The sequence below is a fragment of the Silurus meridionalis genome, chromosome 11 (assembly GCF_014805685.1).
Source record: "Silurus meridionalis isolate SWU-2019-XX chromosome 11, ASM1480568v1, whole genome shotgun sequence".
Classification (NCBI taxonomy): Eukaryota; Metazoa; Chordata; class Actinopteri; order Siluriformes; family Siluridae; genus Silurus; species Silurus meridionalis.
Genome location: NC_060894.1, coordinates 7,924,466 through 7,935,000, shown reverse-complemented (window position 1 = coordinate 7,935,000; position 10,535 = coordinate 7,924,466). Strand labels below are relative to the sequence as shown.

The following is a 10,535-nucleotide window of genomic DNA, read 5'->3' as shown; positions in this document are numbered from 1 at the left end:
ATACAGGAGCTCATCTGTTGCTTGTCTTCGACACGGACCAGCCTTCGCTCCTCACGTGCATCAATGAGCCTTGGCCACTCATGACCCTGTCACCGGTTCACCACTTTTCCTTCCTTTGACTATTTATGATAGATACTGACCACTGCAGACAGGAAACATCCCACAAGTTTGGGGATGCTCTGACCCAGTCATCCAGTCATCACAATTTGGCCCTTGTCTAACTCACTTAAATCCTTTACACGTTTTCCCTGCTTCTAACAACTTTAAGGAAAAATGTTCTCTTGAGTGTTTAAAGGTTTTGGCATGAAGAAGCTGGTGTTGGATCTGTGATGATCACAAATGTTGAGATATTTTATGAGTTGCTCAGTAGCTCCTGGTTCCACAACCTCAAAGGATTGTAGTAGACTGTAGAAAGGACATTACTCACAATCTTACACTCCAGTGTTCATGTTAGTTCTCACTCTCTGGTGTTTTGTATTGTTTTAAAGACTAAAATCACACTCTAGATGTCACCCAAATGAGGATGGGTTCCCCTTTTGAGTCTGGTTCCTCTCAAGGTTTCTTCCCCATAACATCTAAGGGAGTTTTTCCTTGCCACAGTCACCATGGCTGTTCATCAGGGATAAACACACATCGTTCACCTTCACTCTTACATCCTGTAAAGCTGCTTTGAGACAATGTCTGTTGTAAGACACGCTATAGAATTCAACTTGACTTGCTGCCTAATATATCCCACCACTAACATGTGCCATGATGAAGAGACAATCAGTGTTATTCACTTCAACTGTCATAAGGTTATAATGTCATATGCCTGATCGACATATATAGAGATATTATTTTTAGTAGTATATTTTGTGTGCATTGATCAAATTTCATTTGTTACATGAATTTCAATTCAATTTTTTCTCATCACATTAATAATATTCACATGTCAAGAGTGCATCAAATGCAATCTCGTCTTATGATCACGTCATCACATGTCTGGGGGTCTCCATGATGAAACACTGAGACACGCAGCACAGGATCAGGCGCTGCTTTGAGCTGCACTGAGCGCTTCTATCCGCTAGGATGCTCTCCAGCTCTTAGTGTGCAGAGTGCTGCATCTCCTCATACTTCTCCTCCTCCTCCTCCTCCGTCTTCACCAAACCTGCGCTCCGACACACTCACTCTCACACACACACACACACACACGCACACACACAGCAGGGTATTCGAGCAAGACGAAGCATCCTTTCAGTGTCTTTTCTTTCCTCTCCTCAGTTTGGAGCTGCTTCATCTTTGTAGAAGATGACGCACCGGAGTCGCGCGCGCTTTACCTGGTAAGTCCAGCTGTGGTGCTTTTGATGATGCATGTGTGCTGCATGTTCTCTAAAATCTCCTGCATGAGATTAAAGCAAATTTTACCGGTGGATCAAACCTGAAGGGTCACATCCCAAATGGCTGCTTCCTTCACTTGAAAGTGCACTTCTAAGACAGGATTCACCACCCTGCCTCGTGCACTAGATGAGCCACCAAGAAAGAGATCTATTTGGGATTGAACCAGGATGTCATCGCTTATTCTGTATCCTTGTAGGAAATGAGGACGGTGAATCATTCATATTGTCATGTAGATGTATTTTAGTTTGAAGAACGTTTTATTTCAGTGATAGAAATGTTTTTGAATCTTAAAAAATTTTTTTTTTATCTATTTCTGACACTGAGGATTCAAATAAGGACTGTTGCTTTACCTGTACCTGAAAATTATCATTATTTATTATTATTATTATCTGCAAGCAATAAATGTCATTTAGTGCATGTGTGTGTGAGGGATCTCAAAAGGCTTATAGACTCAGCCATTCAAGGATAACATTGTGTTACAAAAATCACAGGTTTTATCGTGGGTTTTTTTGGACACGTGACTAAAATGTGATCACATTCTGAGAAAGAGGTGTGAAGGTGCAGTTTATAGTGCTGGGCTCTGAAACTGCAGAGAATCTGAGATACAAAAACACATGCTATAAGCTGAAATTAAGTTTTGAACTACAGGAAATGATTAATTAACCATTGATTAATCATTAATTATCCTCTTGAGGAACAAATTATGAGAAGTTACATTCTAATCATTTATATAGCCATGTTACATCACCTGTGTTAATGAGTAATCATGTAAGAGATCATGTGACAAAAGTCACGTGACATAAAACCTAAAGAACTTTCTAAACGGGACAGTTAGTGCTTAGCACCTCCAGGGTTAGGGGTTCAAATCCCACCTCCTGTCCCTTCTATGCTGAGTTTACTGGTTCTTCATACTTTACAGGATTCTTAAAGTACTCTAGTTAACTCCCCAGTCCAAATATATGTAGTGTTTCCAAATTGTGCGTAGTGTGTGTGTGTGTGTGTGTGTGTGTGTGTGTGTGTGTGTCCTTGTTCCACGATATGCTCCAGGCATCCCTGTGACCCTGTGCTGGATAAACAGCATAGAAAATGGATGGAAGTTTGTAGACATGGCAAGTGGAAATTTGATGCATGGAGTTCTGAGACTTTTCTGTAAAGTGATGCACAAGAGATCTGAGCTATAAACCTTAATGTATAACAATGTTCACAATTACAATATGCACTATAGCCATATGACATTTTATGGAGTCTTTACTTCCTTTACTTCTTTATATATAGAGTTTGATTCATTACAGTAGAACAACTATGTTTAATGCACATTTGAATCATTTGTATCAAAAAAGCTGATCTTGAAAATGCATTAGCTTAAATTATTAAGTAAAAAAATACCCAGGATATCTGATCTGATATATCCATTTTATACGTATATATCCATATATAGATTAAGTAATTGAAAAGGTTTAAGCTTTTGTTGGGTATTTTATTTTTTTTAAGCTGTTGTTTTTTATATATTATGGCAGATTCTTATTTATATCAGCTGATACTTTACAATATCAGTATCATTATCATCAAAAGAATGATACCTTGAATACACAGTTTTAAAGCACATCCCATTATAAAATTAGAAATAAACAAGGAATTTGTAGATGAAGTCTATTTAGAAGTCTATTTCTTGACATTTTCACCCATTTTATATTTTATATTCTTTTGAACAATTATTCTATTCTTTCTTTTTTAAGAAACAGATGCTTATAATATGGATATTTCACACAGGATTCATGATAGAGTCATATGTGAATATGAGAATGTTTTCTTACATTGTTTACACACACTGTATTGGAGCTGAAGGCATGATTTCACTGCACTCATCCCACATGATTAATTGAACCTCCTCAGCCCAGTTCACATTGGGCGAGCTGACACTTATCTGTAAGCAGTTTAAGCTATGCCACAGATGGAGATGGATGGCCAGAAACCACAATGAGCAACAAATTTGTGTGTTTGGAATGCGATCACATTTATATTTTCCAATCGGCTAACAAAATGTTACTGCAGGGGTTCCTGTGAAGATCATGACTTGTATTATTGATATTGGCACAATATTGTGACACTGTTGGTTCTCCAGTTAAACTAAATGTAAAAAAAATAAATAAATCATTTACTCCATGGCTAAGAGCTTTCTGGGATTGCTCCTGTTAAAGAAGTCCCAATGATCACAAGCGCAAACACCCCCAATGTGCATTACCAGAGGTATGCAGAGATTGCATGGTTACCATGGCATTAATATTGGTTGTGGTGATGTTCTGAATGCCAGACGTAGTTATTTATTCAGAGTTATTTTCTCCCTTTGTTTGTAATGATGATATTTAACATTTATATAACATAATGAAACACCCAATCAAACCAAACTCAATCCCAATCAGTTAGCACTTAGTCTGTCTCAAATAAGCACTCTATACATCCATGGTGAGCAGAAAAGTGTCTCACCATGAGGCCCTGAGCTGTACTGGCAACAAGAGCATTAGAACACATTCGGTTCCACTTCTGTGTGTCAGGAACAACAATCACAGAATATAGATTGGATAATGGGTTGGTTTTTTTCAAGGTTTTTCCTTGATCTCGTGCCTCAGAGCTCATCTTTTCTCAGAATTCTGATATTTGTTGTTAACTGAGCTCTTGACCCATATCTCCACAATTCTATACACCAAACTGCTTCTTCATGACTGTCTGATTGCATAATTGCATGAGTGCATTGGTACATGTATTTTTCCTTTAACATAGATCCTTAGTGCGTAGAGCTCTATTAAGACTCCAGATATCACTCGAACATGTTAAAATGAAAATCTTATACACAGTCTTATAAATACAACCTGAAAAAATAATAATAATAATAATAAATCTCAGTCTAAATATTTATGTTCTCTATGTTCTATTGTGAATATAATATTGGCTCGTGATTTGAAAGTCTTTTAGTTTTCATTTTATTCAAATAATAAAAAAAAAAAAAGTCCCAACATTTCCAGAGTTCGGAGTGTAGACAGAGATGTTTGGGATATGATTTTTTTATAGTCAAAGATAAAATTAGAAACACCAGGTAGCTTTTCTAGGTAGCTCGCTAGACCACCCAGTACAAAAATAGCCCCATGGCGGGTAAAAATATTTGGGTCAGTGTTCTACTTTTTTTTCCAGCCACATTTCTGTTAATCTGAGAAGAACTCATACACAAAATATACACACTCATATACAATATAACCACTTTTGGGTATATTATTTGTTATTATTGTTATTACAATTATATAGACTGGTTAGACTTTTTGCGCATGTCTGCGTTTTCATATCTGCTGTGGTAGAAAGTAGTCTTGTGCTCTGTGGCCCAGATAAACTTTATTTATGCATGTCATGCTGCTCATTATGAGCTTTTAGAAAATAAGCGCTAATTGCACAAAGCTGGTGACGGAGGTAAAATTTCTTGGAAGGAAAAAATGTACAGGATGAACACCCTGTCCTGGTTCACCCCCTCTTCTTCTCTTTTCCTCCCTTATCTTTCCTCTGGTCCAAAACAGGTCAGAAACAAGGACATTAGCCTCTCTCAGGCCAGCAGGCTTTTGGCTCAAATGTGTGCCTGGCTATGTAAGTGTTCTTGTCTTGCCCAATCTTGGCATCACAATAGAGTTTTTTGTAAACACATCTATCTCAGAAAAGGACACAGCCAATTAAAAAAATGCAATTTTGCTTCTGTTGTGATTCTAGTAAAAGAGTTACAGTGACATAGTGACTTAGCTTGTCTAGTTCTTTTGAATAGCAGAGAAATTCAATTCCTCTTTATAGTTAAGTGGTTCAGAAGAACACACTTGTACAAAAGGTATCAGCTGAAACCCCTTTTATGTTTTAACAAATAATAATGTGAGGTAAGTGAGGAATTCTTGAAATGCCTGAAGGCTTGCTTTTCTATCTTTTATATCATTATCTGATACTTTTCCCTTCCAAAACTTAAAGGGTTCTTACATCATAAAGTCTACCAATAATTACAATTGTATGAATATTAATGTGGAGCTTCTTAAATATTTATGTGTCAAGGGAATAAATTTGCCTGTAAATATAAATTCCAATATTTCTAATTTGTAAGTCATTGTAAGGACCCCTAAGTCTAATCGTATTAATAACGAGGGCTTTCACTACTATTGCAAAATTATATATGTTCGAAAAAACACAATTTTACTGAACAACAAGTATCCTTTATTTTTATTTTATTACTGTTATTTTAATGTTTACAACACTTACTATTATCAGTTACTATTATAACAGTTAAAAACATTCTCATTCATTATTGTCAAATATAAACTTTTGTCTTTATCTCATGCTCCTTCAAAACACTGACACTGGAGACTCCTTACAAAAATGTTCATAAACAACCTCACAATATTAACAGCGATTAAAGTCTCTCAGTTTGGATAAAAGATTGCTAGTTTGCAGATGTACAACATGTGTTTTTACCTATGAAATGTACTCTATTGTGTTGTATTTGTAGTACAATATCTAGCTTTTCTATCCAGACTGATTCAATGCTACCCCTCAATGATTCAGTGCTACCCCTAGGTAAAACAATTTATTCAATTAGTTGGTTTATGATCTGCTTTAACACACCTTCGCAGTGCACCTGCATGTCTTTATTCACTGTAAACATATTTCAAATCTCTAAATTGCTATTAACTGTGAACTTAAAGTGCTTCAGTTCAAATGACGATAAATGATTAGCATTTCTAAATGAAAGATGTTCCGGAAGAATCTCAATTAATTGAGACCTCTTCAGCTCTACACTCATGGCTGTGTGGTGATGCAGCTCATATTTAAGCTGTCAGCCACCACATTCTGGTTGGTTGGATCACTGACTTGCTTTTACACGAGAATTCTCTGCCAGTTTGAAAGGCATCTGATTCTGACAGTCAAATCTTTATAATTGGTTTTTTTTGCAGACTGAAAGGATTTTGTTTACGATAGATTATTAATAGACCTACTGTTTGATTAATGCCAGCTCAGGCACAGTCATTCACTGGCGAGTGCAAAGATTTATATGAAAGATTTGCCCCTTTAAGCCAAAGGAAGTGGCACCTGTGAGCGGCCATTTCTTAAGAAAAAATATATCAATTCTAAAGCAAAATCCACTATTGTTCCTCTGCTGATTAGAACTTGCTTGTCAAAAGTTTGTTTTAGGAGCCACACACATTTTTCTATTGTGTATATGCAATAAACTAGGTCATTTAATTGTAAGAAGATTTACTTTGACCAAACAAAAGTATAAATTCTCAATTAGAATAAATAAATGCTTGGACGTATGCTGCGGGTCATTGTCTTGTACACTGAAGTGGTTCCAATTAGCTGCAGTCCAGATGGAATTGCATGGCACTGAATTATGGAATGGTAGCCATGTTGGTTTAGTATTCCATTCACCCGGAATAAGCCCCCAACCTTCCCTGCTACTAAACAATGCCAAACCATAAGCTTCCACCTCTATGTTTGACTGTGGGTGTGAGGCAGTCTGATTACATCTTCTCTCCTGTTCTCCAACCTACATAAGCTCTTCTGTTAGAGCCAAAAAATGTAAAAAATGTATACTTGAAAAAAATAAACATGCACGTGTCTCCAAAAAATGATAAAAGACTAGATTTTTCCAATCTGTTGACAGAAACAGTGTATACATCCCACATCCACCTGGGACATTTCACCTCAGTGCCTGCAGCAGACCCCCTATCCAGAGTGCCAACCATTTCCTCTATACTCATCTCACTTCCTTTTTAAAAAGTAAAGTCAAATTGTCAGATATCACAGTCAAGCCATACATTACTTTTGTGGAAAATCTGAGCCTTATATTTTGTAATTATGTGCTAATACTCTGATCCTTGCTTTGTTCACAAATGCTTTGGACTAGTTAAAATGTAATACAACTAAAATTACTTTATGAATTTTGAATTTATATGAAGATATAAAATGTATATGTGATATCATTCAATCATACAGGTCATTTTGTCATTTCTGTCCATCCATCTTAGATAGTGTCCCAGTGTTTTACAGGATTAATAAAGACTGAAAATATGGATTCAGATCCTGCAGCAGTGCTAGTTTACATGCTTTTCATGAATTAAGTCCTGCCTCAGGCTTTTTGGCTGAATAGTATGCATTTGAAATCAGTTTGCCCTAAATCCTCCTCTTTTATGCACCGTCCCTGAGCAGAGGGCTCATAATCCTTAATGAATCAATTAGTCTGAGAGTCGGCATGCATCAGACAGGCATCTGGACTAACAGACGGAAGGGTTGCCATAGAGATGTACAGTGCGGTTAGGCTCTGATTACATTTGCACGGACGAGAAACGCGAACTCTGAGCCATAATTGAGGAAATTGGGCTTGCAAACAACAGGCATGGGACAACAAACACTCTCGTATTCAGATCATAATAAAACAGCTTCTCGATTGAACGCTCTTAACCTTTATTCGATATAGCTCTGACTATAATCTGCTCATCCTTGATAGTGAGAACAATCCATGTTTGCTCAATCCAAGGTTAAAAATTTGCCTTCATTAGGAATGTGCTTTATGAAATTTCAAAATAAAATTGGTACCATTTGTTCATGCACTCTTGGCCCAAAGTGTTCATTACTTGTTGTAAAACAGTTAAAAAAAAAATTGCCCCTTGGAAATAAACACTTACAAAACAAATGATTACGTTTCATGGCCTCTTACAAAATTTCCATATATGTATGTATATGTATGTACAGTATCTCACAAAAAGTGAGTACACCCCTCACATTTGACCATTTTAGTAGATCTTATCAAGGGATAATACTATAGAATTTATTTATTTTATAGTAGTCAATGTGCAGCTTGTATAGCATTACAGATGTCCTCTGAAATTAATCCAACATACAGCTATTATTGTCTAAACATCTGGCAACAAAATTGAGTACACCCTAAGTGATAACAGCTGTATGTCCTTTAAAAATGCAAAGCCACTATTCATCATGATCATGTTTTTGTCTGCTTGACAGAACCATACAAATTTGTGTATCTTGTATAAGAGCAGTGAAAACGTGGCAAAGACCTCTCTGTGGAATTCAAAATTACAATTGTTGCTCTTCACGAAGATGGCCGAGGCTATGAGAAGATCCAAGTTGCATTTCAGTAGTATCGTCCCTTGAACACATAATAAAATGGTTGCTGAAATGTGAGGGGTGTACTCACATTTCTTCAGATTAGATTCCAGAGACACATATACTCATTCATATTTCCTTAAAATCCTTAGTATAGAGTTGCTTTCTGTATGGGATCTGTGCATAATTTTACAGAGTTGCCACACTGTGTTAACCCTGTTACATTTCTGTTACATTTCGTTCACAAGGACACTGCTGTCCTCTTGTACCACCCAAGCCACTAATCAGGCTCTTTTAAACGACAGAGAATGATTAAACTCTGCTGGCTTTATTTATTTAGGCTGGCAGAAAAGCATTCGTTAGATCATCACCCTGTACATATGAGAAGAGTGGCACAAAAATATGCATTAAAACCGCATGTTTAAATCCAGGCTTATGGTTTTAGGTTGTTATGAATGCCACTGATGTTCTGTTAATAATGCTTGCTGTCAATTGTGAAAGTCAATTCCAGTATATGTGTGGGTGTCGCATTTGAAATATTGCACAGAAGCGCTGCATGAAATCTGACAGGTAGTGGCATAATCATGGCAGCTTCTGCTCTGCAGCTTCTAACACTAGGTGCTTCATTTTTCGATATTTTTTTATTTTTATTTTTATTTTTAAGCAAGGTTGAATCATTTATCTTCATGGCACAGTGGAGCCTTTGGGTTGTCATTTCCCCAGCTAACAACAAAAGGGAACTTTCAGCATTATTATCTCAGAAAAATGGTCACATGGTCATCTTGTTAGTAATGGATGCATTTTGTGCATCTCCACAGCTCCATTATCATCTTCAGCACAGTGTTCTTGTTCCGTCCTTCTCTCTCATTACAAACAGATCAGAACAATAATCTGCAACCAACGAGGGAGCAATCAAGCCATTAAAGTAGATCTAATCCTGGACTACAGCTTTAAACTTCTAAAAGGACGTTACAGATTCATTGGCGGTCTATATTCCAGCACGTCGCGTCAACGGTTTAGAAATCCGCCTTGACGCAGAGATATTGAACAATTTCCCAGTAAGCAAAGCAGCATGACCTCTTTGGAAGCTTGATTGTGTATGGCAGGCGGTGCTACAAGCTTCCCTGGCACCAGTAATGCTTAATGATTTTTAAATAAGGGCCAGTGTGGGTGAATGAATGTGTAAATGCTTGAAATAGCTTGAAAAGCAATGTTGCTACATTGTTACAGTCAGAAACATTATGGTAAAACATTACTGGAAGACTGAGCTGTGAAATTGGTTGTAACTCACAATAGGTTCACTAGTAATCATCACGTAATGGTAAAAATGCAGCTTTAGACAAAACAGCAGGGTTAGCCTTAGAGTTAGGGTTTGTTTAAAGCGATCTTCAATCAAAAGAACTGAAAGCAAAACTCTTCAGTACTCCATTTAGCAATAGCTGACAATACAAACTTTCCACAAAAGTATTGTAAAACAAACTGAAATAAGTATAAATGAGTTTCAAATATGTTTATACTGTGAATGGTATAGGGATTCGAGTGTCAATTTGTGGCTTGGTATATCACATCATTCTTGTGAGAGCTTAAAGATTGATTGTTCTGCTGACAATACAAGAATTGACATTGTCAAATGGATACAGCGGTGTTTTTGGCAATGTCAACCATACATTTACATTTAAATTCACATTTGGCAGACACCCTTATACAAAGTGACAAACAACCGAGAAGTTGAAGTTGTCAGATTTTTCTTGTTGGCTCCCAAAATAAACGAGCAAGAGCTTCTTTTGTCACATTGCACTTTGTGGAGATGCTTAGGGTTGTTTCAATGAGGAATCCAGTATAGAAGTAGAGAAGACCAGAAAAGCTGACTCCAAAGAGCAATACCATGTAGATGAGGGGAGGAAACCGGTGATGAGGGTGTTGAGCTACGGGCCATTCAGGGTGGATTTGGTTTTATTTTAATGTTGTTAAATTATTGAACTATTTTCTTCTCTATCACTTTTGGCCTTGGTTCAGCC

General features: G+C 36.9%; 1 protein-coding gene across 2 annotated transcripts in view; it reads left to right on the top strand.

Moving 5' to 3' along the window:
• Positions 1–1,069: 1,069 nt before the first annotated feature.
• The window catches only part of cuedc1a (CUE domain containing 1a), a 28,248-nt gene continuing 18,782 nt past the window's right edge, over positions 1,070–10,535 (top strand). For both annotated transcript variants that reach the window (XM_046860335.1, XM_046860334.1), the window contains exon 1: positions 1,070–1,319. The gene's annotated coding sequence lies outside the window, so the exon portion shown is untranslated. The remainder of the gene's footprint in view (positions 1,320–10,535) is intronic.